The 6,032-nt window shown below is 43.6% G+C and overlaps 1 non-coding gene across 1 annotated transcript; it reads right to left on the reverse strand.

The window, feature by feature from the left end:
- Window positions 1-3,494: 3,494 nt before the first annotated feature.
- TRNAE-UUC (transfer RNA glutamic acid (anticodon UUC)) lies at window positions 3,495-3,566 on the reverse strand. The gene has a single exon. It is a non-coding gene; the product is annotated as a tRNA-Glu (tRNA).
- Between the last annotated feature and the right edge of the window lie 2,466 nt (window positions 3,567-6,032).

The following is a 6,032-nucleotide window of genomic DNA, read 5'->3' on the forward strand; positions in this document are numbered from 1 at the left end:
CCCCTCCCTCCCCTCTGATATCCTCATACCCACACAAACATTATCTTTCACTCTCACTCCATCTCATTCTATAAGCCGAAACACACTCCCTTCTCCTCCCCTCTCCATCCCAGCACGGAACCCACACACATCCACCTGTATCCACACGTACAAATTCCCTTATATCCACCTGCATCAAGCCGCATCATCAACCCTGTATAAATTCTCGCGTATCCACTTCTACCCACACTCCTTATAGATCCCCGCGCATCCACCCATATCCACACACCCACACACCCGTATCCACACACACCCATATCCAAAACCCTGTATAAATTCTCGAGTATCCACACTCCTTTTAAACTCCCTCGTATCCACCTCTACCCACACTCCTCAGAAACCCCCGCGCATCCACCCATATCCACACACCCACACACCCGTATCCACTTACACCCATATCCAAAACTTTGCATAAATTCTCGAGTATCCACACTCTCTGTAAACTCCCCGCGCATCCACCCATATCCACACACACGCCCCCACCCGTATCCACACACACCCATATCCAAAAACCCTGTATAAATTCCCGCGTATCCATTCTCTGTAAACTCCCCGCGCATCCACCCATATCCACATCCACACACACCCGTATCCACACACACCCATAAACGAATTCCCACATCTCTCGGTAGAAAAAAGTACCCATTCTCCGCCGTAAACGAAGCCACCCGGACATACGCCAAAGAACGAGGCTTAACAACAGTGCGGCGAGAGTAGACGAACGAGAACGGTAACCATTTCTCTATTACACACACATACACGCACACGCACAGATACACACGCACACACACACACGCACACACACAGACACACACACACACACACTCGCTACTTTCTCTATCACACACACACACACACAGACACACACACACACACACACTCGCTACTTTTTCTATCACACACACACACACACACACACACACACACACACACACACACACACACACACACACACACACACACACACACACACCCACACACACCCACACACACACACACACACACAGACACACACACACACACGCACACACACACACGCACACACACACACACACACTCGCTACTTTCAATAACACACACACAGACACACACACACTCGCTTCTTTCTCTCTCACACACACACACACTTTATTCGCAAACCCGAGACCCCGAGGCAAGAACGTGTTAAACGAGAGGTCGTACACGGTCGCAGTAGACGAATCGGGGAAGTCGTTGTGCTTCTTCCAAGAGGTGGAGTTATTGGGGAGAAGTGTTGGCGTAAGAGGTTGGGAGGATGGGGAAGAGAGAGAGAGAGAGGAGGAAAATAAGGATGGGAGGGAGGGAGGAGAGAGAGGGAAGGAGGGGGAGGGGGAGGGGGGAAATGAGGATGGGAGGGAGGGAGGAGAGGAAGGAAGGGGGAGGTGGAAAGTGGGGAAATGGGGGGAGGGAGAGGTGGAAAATGAGGATGGGAGGGAGGGAAGAGAGACAGGGAAGGAGGGGAGGTGGAACATGGGGAAAGGGGGAGGGAGAGGAGGAAAATGAGGATGGGAGGGAGGGAAGGAGGGAGAGGTGGAACATGGGGAAAGGGGGGAGGGAGGAGGTGGAAAATGGAGAAGGGAGGGAGGGAAGAAAGGAAGGGAAGGAGGGGGAGGTGGAAAGTGGGGAAGAGAGAGAGGGGGAAATGGAGAAGGAAGAGAGAAAGTGGGAAAAGGGGTATAGGAGGTGGAAGATGGGGAAGTGAGGGAGGGAAGACAGAAAGGGAAGGAGGGTGAGGGGGAAATGGGATAGGCAAGAGGAGAAAGAAGGAGAGAGGAGAAAAAAGAAGATATGAGGAAGGAAAGAAGGAGAGAGGAGGAGAGGAGAAAGAAGGAGAGAGGAGAAGAAGGAAAACGCGAAGGAAGTGGATGAAATAAACACAAAAACAACAAAACAACAACAACAAATTCTAACAAACACACACAAGCAAACACAGAACAGAAAAGAACGAGGATTAGAAGGGCAGGGAAGGGTAGGAAGGAGGGGGAAAGATGAAGGAGATTAACGGGGGATGGAAAGAGAGGAGAGGAGAAAGGGGAAAGAAGGAAGACCAAGCAAAAAGTGCGAAAAAGGTAAATTGACAAAGCGAGGGACGTGTGAACTGTATGTGTATCTCTATAAATGTGCAATAGCAAGAAAGAGAAATAGAGAGAGAGAGAGAGAGAGAGAGAGAGAGAGAGAGAGAGAGAGAGAGAGAGAGAGAGAGAGAGAGAGAGAGAAGAGAGAGAGAGAAAGAGAGAAAGGAAGATATACACACACACACAGAAAGAGAGAGAGAGAGAAAGAAAGGAAGATACACACACACACACACACTCAGCGAGAGAGAGAGAGAGAGAGAGAGAGAGAGAGAGAGAGAGAGAGAGAGAGAGAGAGAGAGAGAGAGAGAGAGAGAGAGAGAGAGAGAGAGAGAGAGAGAGGCAGAGAGAGAGGAGAGAGAGAGAGAGAGTAAGAGGCAAAGAGAGAGACAGATAAAGAGAAAGAAAGAGAGAGAGTAAGAGGCAAAGAGAGAGAGAGTTAGAGATAGAGACAGACAGATAAAGAGAGAGAGAGTTAGAGATAGAGACAGACAGATAAAGACAGATAAAGAGAGATAAAGAGAAAGTGAGAGAGAGCGATAAAGCGGGAAAGAGGAGTCCGCATTTACTGTTTCATCCCTTCAACTCAATCAGGGCTCACTCGGCAGTTAAACAGTCCTGAAATGCATGCAAATTGAATTCGTCTCCTCCGAGTATTTGACTTGCCGAGTTGGTGGAAGTTTGCGTGTTTCGTTTATGCTGTAATACTTTCGCTTTTCTTTTTTTCGTTTCCTGTCTCTGATCATCTCTTGTGTTCGTTCTTTGAAGTCCGCTTTATGTCCGTGTTGATGCTCCCTTCGCAATATATACTCCATACATAGATATATAAAGCACACATACACACACACACACAGATATATATATGTATATATATATATATATATATATATATATATATATATATAGAGAGAAAGAGAGAGAGAGAGAGAGAGAGAGAGAGAGAGAGAGAGAGAGAGAGAGAGAGAGAGAGAGAGAGAGAGAGATAGAGAGAGAGAGAGAGAGAGAGGGAGGGAGGAGAGAGAGAGAGAGAGAGAGAGAGAGAGAGAGAGAGAGAGAGAGAGAGAGAGAGAGAGAGAGAGAGAGAGAGAGAGAAAGAGAGATAATGATACTGCTATTGTCATCATCCTTATTCCTATAATCCTATTTCATCACCATTACCGATAAGAATGATGACAATACCATATATGGGCCTTCCTGTAGATATTTCTATTAATAGCTCAGAACCTCATTGTGGTATTGGCACTAACGTCACTAACGTAATTCGTGCTCCTGTAACTATATTGCCAATCATTTAAGTAATATCCCTAAAAGGATGATCTCAGGAAGGACTTGTTATTGATGTTGTTATTTTTGACGTAAAACTCTTTCCCATGCCGGGAATCGAACCCGGGCCTCCTGGGTGAAAGCCAGGTATCCTAGCCACTAGACCACATGGGAGGTTACAGGAAGGGAAAAACTGCTTGTTATTCTGGTATCAATTAAGTATGTTAACCTGTCTATCTTTCTATCTATTTCTGTCTGTCTATCTATCTATCTATTTGTATGTATGTATGTATGTATGTATGTATGTATGTATGTATGTATGTATGTATGTATGTATGTATGTATGTATGTATGTATGTATGTATGTATGTATGCATGTATGTATATATATATATATATATATATATATATATATATATATATATGTGTGTGTGTGTGTGTGTGTGTGTGTGTGTGTGTGTGTGTGTGTGTGTGTGTGTGTGTATGTGTGTTTATATATATATATATATATATATATATATATATATATATATATATATATATATATATATATATATATATATATATGTAATTTATGCACACACGCACGCACACACACACAATATGATTATCTGAACTCTTATGTATATTGCAGCACAGATGTTACAACATCCACACACGTGTACCGTAGCAGGTCATCACAGTAGGTGCCTAAAGCCACCATAATTCTTTCGCTCTTTCTACAATCTATTTTCATTTATGACGTTAAAACTTGTTGCTTCCCAAAGTTACAAATCAACCTCAACTTCATATTCTTTATACATGAAATATAAAGTTATAATTATAGCTTTAGCAATGTATAGTTGCATGCAATAGGAATCATTTCATTATCATAATTATCATTATCACTACCATCGATACCATTCTCGTTATCATCGTTGTTATCCTAATTGCCATGATGATCATCAATGTTATTGTTTATATTCATGTTATTGGTATTGGTATTATTGTCATTAAACATAGTATCATTATCAATACTATTATTTCATTATTACCTCCTGAGTTATTATGATTGGTATTTAATCATTTTAACACAAGTAACATCGCCATTATATCTATCATTATATTCCTATCATTGCACATTTTACCATCGTCAATGTTGCCATTATCAATATCAGTGCATTGTAACGCTGATCGATCTGTACTATTATTTTTTAGTCTATTTTCCATTTTTTTCGATTTACAAACTTATCTCCATCGGCAATATTGATTATTTTATATTTTCCTATTTTTTGCAGTTATATAACCTTTTATTTGTGAAGCTGTGTCTTCTTTTCTTTTTTTTTTGAGAGTAAAGTGAAGTTAATTTCCTGCGGTTTTACCCTCCATACAAATGTTTGGATAAACATTAGTTCCAGCGTTCCCTTTTCCATCCTTGGGGTGATCTTGTTTACTTTGTAACTTTCATCTTTTTTAGCATTCTGTTTATTTTGCTTGTTTAGCCTTCCTTTCAGGGGGGTCGGCAAGGCACGGCAGAGAAAAGAGGATGACAATGATCATAGAAAAAAATAAAATAAAAAAAAATGTGCAACTACATGTGTAATTCTCATTATACACACAAACACACACGCATTCACACATAAGCAGACGCACACACGCGCGCGCAGACACACAAACACACACACACGCACGCAAACACACACGCACGCACAAACACACACGCACGCACACACACACACATGTACACACACACACGCACGCACAAACACACGCACACGCACACAAACACACACGCACGCACAAACACACACGCACGCACACACACACACGCACGCACAAACACATGCACACGCTCAAACACACGCGCACACATACACACACACGCACACGCACAAACACACACACACACGCACAAACACACACACACGCATACACACACACACGCACAAACTCATACACACGCTCAAACACACACACACGCACACACACACGCACACACATGAAAAAAAATCAGCGACGTACTCGTGCCGTGCTTCTCTTGAGGAAGACGTAAGAAGCTCACAGCAACACTCTTGGTCCGTGCGAGGTAGTAAGGAGAGAGTACGGCAATCTTGCGACAGCTGCACGACAGACATACACGGCGCACGGGTAGAAAGGACTGCACGGCGAAAGTGTAGCGCACGTGCGTTAGCCTTACATACCCCACGCAATTTCAACGCTCGTTTGCACGCAATCGCCGTACTATCGCCATACGTCTTTTGTCGATTTTTGGCGTTAAATGCACGCATATTAAGGCGGAATATACTTCATCTTCAGAACAACAATAATAAAATAATAACAATGATAACAATAACAGCACCTTTGATTATAAAACCGAAACCTGCTCTTCAGCCTCCATCTCCTTCCATCCTGAAAGAGCCATTCACACGCTCCTTGGCACTCATTTCTTCAGTCCCTCTGGCACTGGGGTAGGACTATGGAGGCCACGTGCCAAACTTGAGATCTGACTCTTCCTGGGGAGGGGGGGGGGGGTTATGAGTGTGTGAGTGGAAGAGACAGGTATGCCTATTGCTTTCTTAAATGAGGGAGAGGCATGTGTGCTTTTGTGGTTGAAGGAGAGACATGTAAAATCTTTTCGTGAGTGAGGGAAAGACGCATGTC

The sequence above is a fragment of the Penaeus vannamei genome, chromosome 33 (assembly GCF_042767895.1).
Source record: "Penaeus vannamei isolate JL-2024 chromosome 33, ASM4276789v1, whole genome shotgun sequence".
Taxonomy (NCBI): domain Eukaryota; kingdom Metazoa; phylum Arthropoda; class Malacostraca; order Decapoda; family Penaeidae; genus Penaeus; species Penaeus vannamei.